This window comes from Amblyomma maculatum, chromosome 5, assembly GCF_055883805.1.
Source record: "Amblyomma maculatum isolate TAMU_Amacu chromosome 5, ASM5588380v1, whole genome shotgun sequence".
NCBI lineage: Eukaryota > Metazoa > Arthropoda > Arachnida > Ixodida > Ixodidae > Amblyomma > Amblyomma maculatum.
The window spans coordinates 5,306,173-5,318,751 of NC_139348.1; the positions used below are offsets into that span (position 1 = coordinate 5,306,173).

At 44.4% G+C, this 12,579-nt stretch overlaps 1 long non-coding RNA gene across 1 annotated transcript; it reads left to right on the forward strand.

The window, feature by feature from the left end:
- The first annotated feature begins 7,759 nt into the window (after positions 1-7,759).
- LOC146187683 (uncharacterized) lies at positions 7,760-10,911 on the forward strand. The gene is made up of 3 exons (XR_014707141.1): positions 7,760-7,864; positions 7,945-8,027; positions 10,824-10,911. It is a non-coding gene; the product is annotated as an uncharacterized LOC146187683 (long non-coding RNA).
- The last annotated feature ends 1,668 nt before the right edge of the window (positions 10,912-12,579 follow it).

A 12,579-nucleotide genomic window follows, 5' to 3' on the forward strand; every position in this document is an offset into this window, starting at 1 on the left:
CGTATCTTGTCGTCGACGCTCTTGTAGTGATCCAAAAGAAATTTTTCCAGCGGCAGGCGGTCTTGTCGCGACTACAAGATATCTTCGCAACAGGTACCGTTTTCGCAACAAAACTTGTGTGTTGTCGCAAGCAGATAGCCAAAACAACCCCAGCCCACCTTAGTTGCGCGAGAGCCGTGAAGAAATTGTTCGTCGCCGTATGAGCAGTTTTCCTTGTCTCCAAAGGCGCGGCCGCATGATAAATATGTGGAGCTGTCCATGCAACTGGTCCTACGAGCAAGAGCAGCTCGTATGCCTCGATTTGTGCGCTGACGTTGAAGCAGCTAGCTCGCTTACGCTGGAGTGTTCTCGATCGCGGAGAATTTATTTTATTTCAAGCATCAAGCATGCATGGTAGGAGAATACCTCCAGTGATTGTGAAAACTTGCTGGCTCATATCGCGCTTCTGCGCTGCCGAGGCGATATATATATAACGCGAAAATGCCGAGTGGCGTGGCGAATGTCATTGCATGGCGTTGTGCGGTAGACGATCGGCACCTGCCCTTACTGTTATACTAGCCAAGAATGGCGTTTATTATGCAAGTGGTGTCTTCAGGCACACATCTCAAAATCTGCGCAACGTAAATTTGTGCACCAGCATATGCAGCGCTAGGCTAACGAACGCACGTGCACGTTCATCGCACGCGAGCCCGGTGCAAAAAAACCATCGCTAGATCAGCAGCTGATCTGTTCTCAGCTTTCTTACAATAGCTCCATGTCTTAGTTATTCGGAAATCTCTTCTGCCGTGGTGCACGCATTCATGAGAGTAAGCTGACGAGCTAATGGTACATAAATTGCAAACTGCTTTCTGCGCATAATATGGATTGTTCCTAGCTGCTGTTCTGGTCACCTAGTATATATTACTGGACCACTTAAGTGGTAAATTTGGACAGTTTATAGTACAATTCATCAAAATTGATTTTTCGTTATAATCCTCTAATGGATACTAAATTGATAATTGCTTAATTTTGCGGGGTGGTACGTTATAGTTCAGCTGACTGTTTTCCATATGTTGCAGCAGTGGCTCCATATAATGTGTACACCCTGCTAACAAATGATGACAACATGCTGTCGGCTTCCTGCAAGTTGGCATCGGTGACAGATGTCTGCAGGAGGAGAAACACTCCCTGACACAGTGTACTAAAGTGGCTCAGATAGGTCGGTGGTAACACATCTTTCAGACAAGGTAATGAATAATAAAGAAGCCAATAGAGCCACTCAGTGGCTTTCCAATGAGCCCGGTCAGAGATAGGCCGTGGGAGTCGAGAGAAGGCAATTGGGGGTTTCATTTTAGTGATGGCACTGTCCAACTCTCTGATGGAGCGTCCAATGTAATAGGCTTCCCCGACTGCTGAGAGCCACAGTTCGAGCAATTGTTTAACAACGCCTTTAAGGACACAATGCATGTAGTCAGGAGGCATACACCACACAAGATTGAATCCTTCAAGCTTCATGAGTGGTGATGGCCCCTTCACTCCATTGATTGGCTCTCTTCGTAGGTATGCTTCATGCATGTCCTCCAGCATGCCACTGTGCGTCCTTGGTGCTGGTGCATTTCTTCCTGGGATATAGCGAAGCACCCCTGTAAAAAGAAAACTAGTATTAGAGTGTTAGCCACATGGTCCGCATGTTCTCGCAATGAAACTTACATGGGCCAGGTTTTTACGGTGATACAAATTGAAAACCCAGTTTATTTCAACATTTTTCTCGGTCCCAGCGAATTAATATCTTACTGTAATTCAAGTTTGTCATGTCATTTCTGAAGTAAGTTTTGTTACTAAACATTGATTTTGCTACACAAAATTGCATGCATCACCAAGTAACTACATGCGAGGAAAAAATTTGGTTTTCCAATTTATTAAACATTATTTACTGAATATAGTATCATAAACATGCAATATACTTTGCAATATGTGCTACACTTACCTACCTGTGCTGGAAAGCAGTCGTTTCTAACGTGCAAATGCTTGGCAGCAGGCCTTTGTTAATGAAGGTGCCAGGTAATGCAATGACAATAAATGTTAAGTAAGTGCTTGGGTTTGATTTCTTGCTTCTACCAGGTACTGTACTTTTTAAACTCGTTCATGAATGAGGCTATGCTATAGATAACCTTGAAAAGGGGGTTTGAAGCAGTTGACACCACACCAGAATTAGTGGTGCTTTCAGCTGTATCAACCAAATAGCTTGAAGGTGGCATAAGAACTGTGAACATACTGAGCATATGGATTACAAAATTAACAATTAAGAGGCCCTTTTAAGTGCTGCCCCTGTTCCAGACTCAAAGTTTCATTACATCGTCTCTGCTGAAACCATCCAATTGAAATAATTACTTGGCCACACAATAAAAAAAAAACAGCCACAAGAGGTCGATCAGGTGAGTGCAAAAAATCTCAGCACAGTGAACTTCAACACTGGAAACATTATACAGGTGGCACACAGTGAAGCTGTAAGCTTTCCCGTGGCATATATCACAATAATATTTTAATATAAAGTAAAATGTTGTTATCGTTGCACAAAGAATTGATGCCTTGCAGCTCTTCCCTTCTCAGATCCGATATGGTAGATCCTTGCCACATTTTGCATGTAAAACATTTTGTCTGAAGCACTACCTTATTACTACAATTTGTTGGTATTCATCATCACACCTTCCACAGGTCTGGCTATCTGTTAGCAATATTTCAGCAATATACAGATGTGACAGCACCTAGAAACATACCACCATTTTACAGCTTTATTCACTGCACATATTTGACATGTCAAATTATTATATACATATGTATGATTACTTAACTTCGTCTCATGATAGTTTTTCCATCAACCTTACCTATGTCTATAACCAACGGCAGATATAAGTACACACAGCCCAGCTTTTCTGTTTCTCTTATGCTAAAACAAATCACTATATCATTCAACAAACATTTTTGTTCAATTCAGGTTTAGTTAAAAACAGAAAAGTCGGTGCGTAATGTAATTAGAAAGGCACCATGACAGTGAAAAGTTGTGCACCATCTACGTACTTACCATCTACAACGGTTCCTTCTTCAAGACACCAGGTGCATCCAAAATATCCATTAAACTGTTTGATGTTCAGTAATGCAGCCCTTGCAGGCGAGTCAACACAACAGCAAGTCGCATACACCTTTGATGTCATAGTCTGTCCAGCATAGTGCCAAGTAATGCCCCCAAGCTTGTTGAAGGCCTCAACAAAAGCTTTCATAAACAGCAAGGCTGGTGGATGGAATTTGGCAAACCACAAGGCCGCAATGACCACATTTTGGAATCGCACATTAAATGGAAGCTCATTGATGAGCAGTTGCACAGGCCACACGCTGGACTTGTTCGACTTGAACACTGGTGATCCATCAGTATTCAAAGTCACAGTGAAGTCGCACCACTTCATCTTCAACTGCGACCTAGGGCTTGTATAAAGGCGGCCATTTGTGATGTCGCTGTAAACCCCATAAGACGGCGATGACAGTTTTTGCAGGTTGCTGTACAACTGTTCTACATGTTGTATAATTTTATCATGAAGTTGGCGCCTGATGTCAAAGATAAGGAAGAAGCTGCCTTTTCTAGTGAGCTGTTGATGGCTATATGACCTATGGTATGAAGTACACCTAAAAACCTGTTGGTCATCATTGCCATTCCTTATACCAAGGTGTACTCGACAGGTGGCACAAAAAAAAGTGCATATTCAGCGATTTCATCTTGTTGTGCCACAGTTTTCTAAACATATATTTGCTCTGTGGTAACACATCAGTGCCACAGAGTGTGTTCAATAGGACCAGCAGCCCCTCCACTTGGGACCATGACACCCCCGCATGTACAACATAGGCCAGAATCAGCAGCAATGCCCGGGCCTTGGTTAAATCCTGATTTGGTAAAGTTTCTTCTGAGCACTTCTCCATATAATCTTTGAGCTCAGTTTTCCAGGTCTTCACCGTTGGTTCTTTCATCGCGATGTTGCGAACTGCCGCTGTCGTCCGTGTCATCATCGCAGTCCACGTAGTAGTCATCATTGTCTTCTCGCGGCGATGTGTTCCCGACTGTCGGCGACGGGGGCAGGAGAGCAGGGGCAAGATCAGGAGACGCACTGGAGGCGTTGGCACGCATATCGCATCCATTTTCCGGGAGGTCAGCGGGTGCGTCGTCAGCGTGCTGCTGCTTCTGTAGGTTTCGTTGGTAATGGGCAGTCTGTTTAGGGATCTGGCAAGGCTCCCCCGGCTCCAGATAGCGGCGATACCTCTTCTTCGGTGGCATGCTGGTACGCAAACTTCTCGGCGTACAGAAATAGGAGGTACAGAGCCACAAGATGCTTCCAGCCAACCTGCAGACTAATTAACCTGTACTGCACACCTAGTGTACGGCACACCTAGGAAAAAAGTTTTATCCGGATTCATAAAAATGCACACTCGCTAAAAAGCTCTTCCGGGGAAGTTCCGTGCGCACTGGTGAAGCACCGATGGGATAAAAGGCTGGACACCCTGGCTGGGCGGATGAACAAGGCTGAGCTAGTTGAACCAAGGAGGAGGAGGAGTTGTGGCTCCTTTGTATCGGGTGAGCGCAGGTGCGCGTCCTCGGAAAGTAGAAATAAGAAAGAGAGGTGAGAAAACGGAGGGGAAGGCACGAGTTGATGGTTGAGGGGAGTGGCGGGTAGGGGCTCTTGGCACCGAATGAGTGCCCACCACTTGCGAAATCGGACTTTCGTCGCGTGGATGTTACGGCGCGTCTGTTCAAAGCCCAATGCACTCGGTCTTTGAACGGAACACGTACAACACGTGCAGTGGCGTACGTCATATCGCGCGACGAAGCCGGCTTCATATATGTTGCGGGCACTACCCTTCAACCTCCTCTGATCCTTTCATCCCTCTCCTCCATTTTCTCATCTCTTTCTTATTCTTTCTATTTCATTGAGCACGTTTTTGCCTTTATTATATTCACCAGTCAGATAACCTAGCTCCATTCGGTTATAGCTCGGTGAGCCCATTTCTCCCCCGTTTTCGCTAACATTGCATCCATTAATCGACCTTGGGAGCACAGCGACCACGCTTTGCTCTCCGTGGTGTTGCGATCGATGACAGGTGAAAATCCCAACTGGTGAAACTTTAAGGGATAAGTTACAAGTTCGTTCTAACTATTGTAGCTAAAAAAAACTGCGCTCCCCAGATCAGGAGAGTGGTAGAAGAAGGGACAATAGCCGCGTGCCGTGAGAGCTCGGGCTCAGGAGTGGCGCTCAGTAATGAAATAATAAATACTTCTGATTGTTCATAGAACTGCTGCTAACCTTTTTTCTTTCATTTAGTGCCCGTTCTAATTTCATTTTTACATATGCCTTTATGCCCTGAGGCAATAAACGAAGGTATTAAAAAAGTTGGTCCAGGTCCCGTCTCCGAGCGCTCTACAGCATGGTGACCCCCGAACGTGATACTTGCGGCCCTTGTTGAAACGATCGAAAAGAGCTACAGTTTAAACTCTGAAATTGTGCTAACTGCGCGAAAAAGTAGGACAACAGGAAAAAACACATACGACACTTCCTGTTGTCCTACTTTTTCGCGCAGTACAATTTCAATATGAATGAACTAGCCCGGCAAATCTTCTCTATTTAACGAAGTTGATGGGAGCTGCGAAACATTTTGTTAAATCGGGAACTTCGCTAAATCGAGGGAGGCATTTCTAGGTCACCTAATCTGGCACAGTCGATTATTATATGGTATCGCGGAATCAAGGAAGTACCGCGTGGCATCACATTTACGAAGCGCAAATGCGCTAAAAATGGAAACCCGTTTGAAAGAACGCAACAGCCAACTCAATTGAACGAAGGCCCAGGGAAGCTGTGCTGTTACGTCATCTTTAAATGCAGTATACCAACTTGTCCACTATATGCTATGTTGCTACAATGAAACTCCGCGCAACCACTAACACGGACAACCTCGGCAAGAAGGGTGGGTGAAAGTTATTTGTCAGAAAAGAGATCGCTGATCTTTGCTTGCTTACGGTTCGTAAGCAACATCTGCCCGGAATTTTCATGCGTTCTTCCTTCATGTGTTTCGGCAAACTGCCGCAGCAGATATTTGTCCCGGTGTTGACATGTGGTACGGCTGGCGAAATCTCGGGAATTACAATTAATATAACTCGCGTTTCGGGAATATAACTCGCGTTTGGCAGAAGTGGGACGTAGTTGCTGCACGGTGTTACCGTTGGCTCGCAAACAGCACATTCTTGAGCGTTTTATGCAAAATACACCAAAAATAGACTTTTTCACCTTAATTTTTTATCAAAAGGTTCGTTAAATCGGAACGGGTAGCGAAATTAGTTTCGTTATTTCGAGTTACTCAAAGCATTGGGCCATATGAGCGCCTGAGGGGAATAGGGATATCTTTGTTAAATCTGGTTTCGTTATATCCAGTTTTGACATATGGATGAACAGCTCTACGCAGAACACGAATTGCAGCATTCCGCTCGTTGCCAACGCCTCGGCCCCCCTCTCAGCTTGAGTGCTGTTTGGAGACAAGATCTGAACTGAAGAATTTTATTATTTCATCACCGACCGCCACTTTAAAGCGGGTCCCTATAGCGCTCACGGCCATGCGGCTCCTCTATCTTTCTGCTACCGCTCTCCTGATCAAAGAGCGCTGCTACAATATCAACAGTTTGGATCAATTCTCGGAGCCGAATAGAGCTACAGCCAGTTGGTAAAATAACTGGCTCAACTCTTCCGTGATATATACATATATATATCACAGCGTCCTTTGCGCAATTGAAAACGAAACCGAAACTAGTCACCGTAATTTAGTTGAACCGGCTATTTTACGACGTATTACACTTCAAGGCAGCAACGAGAAAAATCGGAGAGTGTAATTTGCATGAGTGTTACAAGAGCTGTAAAGTCTCCCACACTGCAGCTAGGCATCCATACCACATATGGGATGCTCGCGGAAGTGCGGTGCACATCTATCGCTTGTATTAACTCTACGATTTCTCAGAGTTGCGCCGCCTAACCTCCAAGGGGCAGATCCATACTGGCATAAATAAGGATCGGCACTTGCGGAGCGCCCAACCCAAATTTGAAATAGAAGACCGCACGGGACAAGATATAGATCCTCTCGCGATCAAAAAAAAACCGTTTTGATTACCATAAGGCATAAGGAGCGTTGATCGAGAAAACAGCTCAAATGCTCATTAGGAAATCTCATAGTACAAGCTTGCCGCCGGAGGAAGTAGATATAGCTTCGTCAATGTTGCTGCGACAGCCGAACGGCCGAACTGCCATGTGAAAGTACAGCCGGGAGCCGTCCTCCGCCCCAAGCGACGGAGGGCCGGAGCACCTTCATCCGCTGGTTCAAACTCTTTCTCTCTGAACTTATTAGTGTAGTTCTTAGAATACACTGGCAATACAGTGCAGGCTTCTTCGCCGCATACATTTTGCACTGCAATGTAGAGAGCCGTCGTATTATATATATATGGTACATGGAGCGTTGGGACGAGGATGTCTTAATTACAGCGCCCTCTACGGCAAATCCAACTGCGTTGTTGGCTTCGCCTTGCCTTGTGTAGTGAGCATCGAACGTGAGCCATCGTCATCGTGAGCTCGTGAGCCGCTCGCTTGTTTTTGTGTGAATCGCCTCCTTTAAAGTGTTAAAATGTTCGCGTTAATTCGCTATGAGAATGAGACGGAGAAACACATTGCTCCACACAGCGCAATAACTAACTTTGCGCCAAAGGATGTGGAAGACTTTAAACGGCACCAAACGTATGAAGCGTTTTGGGAGGGAGATGATGCTACCCGCGCTGGCTATTACAATGCCAGCATCCTGCACTTGACAGGTGAGCATTTATGACGTTGATATTAATCTTTCGCATGGCTACCCAACTTACATTTTCGCGTTTATATGCGAACATTTCAGAAACAAGGGAGGAGATGGAGGGCTGGCTGAAGAGCCGTTGCAAGCGGCCCCGCAAACGTGGCGACGAAGTTCCATCGAAAAAGGTCAGCTGCGAATCATCCTAGTCACTATGCAGTGTTTACACTCATAAAATCACGTTGTTTGACCTTGCAATGACTCTTCTGTACCCGCAAGTGGCCAGAAACAAAAGCTGGACTTTTTACTGTCGTCCACAGATCTGTACGGAACTCGTGTTCACGGTAGAAAAAAAAAGATGTAGCTCTGCTTTGCGAGCTTTTCGCGTATTGTTACGAGCAGATAGAGCTTGCATGTCTCGCATACCTTCACGCATTTCAAGTGAATGGGATATATAACCGCCCCGAAGTCAATTTTTTGCACACTCGCATCTCGTCAGCATTGTGGTACCTGGAGTGTGTGCATTACATATATTTCGCAAGCAGCGCTAGATTAAGGTGTCGGCTAAAGAGGCTGCAAGTCAGGTATAGTATCCAGTGCTGCATGTTAGGGCCTAATCTCTTAGGACAGTGGAAGGGGGCCTATTTATTCTAACCTGCTTTACATATGGAACCACAAATAATGGAATCATGAGCAACAAGTATGGAGAGAGAAAATCAGAACGAGGAGCCCCTCCCGTCTAATCTGACTTCACTTAGTTTTTGCGGAGACCTTGTCGATCTGCAAGTACAGCTATTCCCCACCACTCTTGGTGGTCCCTTTATTGTGAGGTGATCTGCACTTGCTTAGGAATTGGAGAAGAGTTTGTTATTGCTTCCTGTGAATGCCCCCATCCTCTGGACATAAGCAACATTGAAAAAGTGTCACAGGAACAATAGAAGAGATAATGAGGAAATATTTATTCACCATCACCTTTGTCGTAAATCTCAAGTAGTTCCAGGACACTTTCTTCCGCTTCGGGAGAGGAAAGTAGGCCATGTCAGAGTTCCGGGCTAGTCCCTTATTTATTATTTGTTATGTCCTCATCTCAGCGTTGGTGGTTGGGTTGTGTTCTGTGTGTTGCCAAACTAATGCATCATTCTCGCACTAATCATAATGATCATGCCTTTTTTTTGTACTTGAAATGAGACGGGGTATATTGCTTAAGTATGATATGGAAAAGAAGGGGGGGGGGTTCATGCGCTGTAACCCAGAGCCCCCATTTTTCTTGTTTGCCTTGTTTGCAAGTGTATATGCATGCAGTTTCCTCCTTAGTGTTGCGTGCAGTTTATTAGCTTTGCGTAGTGAGTACATCAGCTCTAAAGCCTTGAGAAAAGCTCTTTTAAACTGTGCCAAACATCCACGCTCACTAGTAACTCTTGTTGCTAGTTTGTTCGGCGTGATGCAGTGCAGAAATATGTATGTGTCAATATGGTCTCTTGGTTCGGCTTGGAACAATATGTCGATGCACCCACTTTTGAGTGAGTGATTGAGTGGTCAAGTGTGAATGAGTGGACGATAGTGTGAGTTGATGTAAGAGCGAGTGAGTGCGTGTGAATGAGTGGTTATGAGTGCGAGTGAGTCGTTTTGTAAGTAGACATAAGTGTGAGTGCTGCAGTGGTTGTGAGTGCAAATGGCAACTTGTGAGTAAATGCGAGCCACTGGGGGTTGTTCTGAGTTCATATGAGTGAATGATAGGGAACATGCTGTTGGATAGCCACAGTGAGCAAAGACAAGGCAACACTGAAGATATCATGTTTAGTATCATTTATGGTGTTTAAATTTTCAAAGTGACTCAGAATATACTCGACATCATAGTGGTGGCCTCCAGGTGATTTCGACACGCTGATGTTCTTTAGCGAGTGCTGGCATGACTCAGTACACATGTCGCTATAATAACGTGCTGCCACAGACAGGCTGGAGGTGATAGCAGCCTGTGACTGAGAGACATTGGGTTGACCGAGCTTATTTTATTAGATTGGTATAAGTATCTACCTGATCTGGTCTGAATGCTCATTTAACTGTTAGTATTGTGTTGTTATGCTACTATGTGAATATATGGCATCATAGGTTGGCGCACGCATATCCACTCTCTGATTTTCGAACTGACATTTTTGAGGAATGGTTGTGAGTGACTAGATGTCAGTGTAAGTGGGAGTAAATGTTGGCATGTAAGTGGTTAAGAGTGTGAGTGTATGTGAGTCCGAGTTCCCGAGTTGGGAATGTTAGCACCAGTGATTGTCAGTGGCCATCAGCGTGGGTGGTCGTGATGAGCATGGGTGAGCCACCGCTCATGGTGCTGACCTATGTGGATACAGTTTTGTAATCCAGTTGCACCGACTGTCAAGCCCTCATGAGTATTCATGCAATGCAAAACAAGTGAGTGGTGCATACTGTGAATAACTGTGATGGGCAGATAGTATCATTGCAATAAAAAGCTTTGTTCAAAGCTCGGCTGCCAGCGTAATTGCCTTCAGGATCCTTGTGCCAAATCGAATGGCTTCTTTGTGGAGTGCAGTGTATTCTAGCAAACCGTGATTGCGACAGGGTACTTTCAGAGCTGCATATTTTGCGACTATCAGCGCACTTGTATACAGGAGTTCGACGTGCATATAAGCCTGCCTTTGGTTTAAGTGTGTGGTTGCATTGTGCTAGCGTTGTTCATGCTGATAGGAATCAAAAGCGCAACGCCGTACATCTACTGCAGAAAGTTTTCTTTGGGAATCGCCAAGTGGGGGATAAAACTTTGCAAGATAAAGAGTTGCCTTCATCCAAGTCTACTTTTCTTTACATCTGAGAACATTAAATTGTTCTCCAGTGGTTCCTAATTGGCTCCCCTAGGAGAATGTCAGATTATGCAATATGGGATTATAATATGCTCCACACATAGTGGTATCCTGTTCATATTCAAGGTGATGTTTGTGATATGGCTGGTTGTGTTTCAGGGAAAGGTGGACAGGCACACAGTAGGTCTTGCACAAAGAGCTGTTGAAGAGGAGCTGCTCTTTTCAACAGTGAGCCCGGCCACTCAGATGACAACGAGAATAACAGAACTTGAAAATAAAGTCAAGTTTCTAGAACAGAAACTTCGCCGGCAGCGAGCCGAGACGGAAGAGCTGACTCATCTTAATAGGCAATTGCAAGAGGCTCTTTGCACTAAGATTTTCAGGGCTGGTATGTAAAACAGTGTTTTTAATAAAATTCTGAATGTTGCCATTTGGTATGAGGCATTGTTTTACCCAGGGAATTCTGATTTTTTGCAGGGATTGTTAGGCGTTAAAAAAAAACGGAATCTTCGTGGGTTATCAATTTTAGAGAGCAAAATATTTTTCTTCACACTGTGGACTTTCCAGACAGTGCGGGAAATGATGGCCAGAAATAGTATTTTAAAGTAATGAGAGCAACCCTGAAGATGTCTAAACACTGCAATTCAGTTGTATGTTTTCTTGTTAACGATGCCTAAGGTATTACTGTATATGGATCGCCATTTGGCATCCGACTAAGGCTGGTAAATAATTTTTAAATGTATTTTCCCTAATCTCTCTGTTGGTTTCACTAGGTGAGCAAACGGATAACATCAAAGGTTCCCATAGGTTGAGCGAAACATGAACAAAATTCTAATATAACTACTGCTACATCGCTTTTGTTTCCGACTCTGAAGGCGTTGTAGAGAATCCTATATTATGCCACCTATACAGATCTTTGACATTATAGCTGTTGCTCAGCTGTTGAAACCAGAGCAGTTAGGAAGAGAAATTTTGTTCTAAATTACACAAGTCAGGTCATATATTCTCCATGTAATAGTTTCCTACTCCTATACCATGAGAAAAATGCACAACCAGAAATTTTATTCTGCTCAGGGGGATGACTCATCATTCTTAGAGGCACCTTGCATTGGCTATCTTACTGTGCAGGAGCAAGTGGCATGGGCATGATAAAGGGCTGTGGGGCACAGTTGTTTTTTTTTTGCTCTTCTGTGTCATTGTGCCTTTCAATTGTGGCTTGAGAGAATATCTTTGACATTAAGACTGACTCTTGAAAAAGGCAGTACCTATACGAGAAGAGATACACGGCAAAAGAAGTGACATCTGTCACATGTACTGTGTTTCACTTCTGAAATGTTTCCTGTTAATGAAGCTGGATTTAAAATTTCGTGGTGAAGTGGGTGATATAATACTGACTTTTTGTGCGCTTTTCTAGAATTAGTAAATATGGTTTAATGATCCTTTTTTTTAGAATAAGTAAGCATGGAATAAATTGTGTATGTTACACAAATGTTTTGTAACAAAATGTTGTGTATGTTACACAAATAAAGAATAAAAAAAAACTGTGGCCTAATGGATGTGGCGTTGGCCTCCGGAGCCAAAGGTTGTGGGTTCGAGTCCCATCAGGTGCGGTGACGTGTTTTAGCTTTCTAAATTTTGCATTCATATGACTAGATACTGCGTTTTTTATCCCCAAGGAAGCGAGCCTGCGGAATATTCTTCCACTTAGCACCTAACAAGGGCCGCCGTCAGACATTCAGGTAACTGTAGAAACGCTACCCTATTCTGAATATAATTTCTCTACGGTGCGCACCTGTGGCCTAATGATTCGACTTCCGGCCACCGATCGTGACGGACGCTGGCACCATGGGCTCCCAAGGAGCGGATTCAGCGGGCCCGGTTGGGCCGTGGTATCAGGAGTGCGAGCAACCCAGCC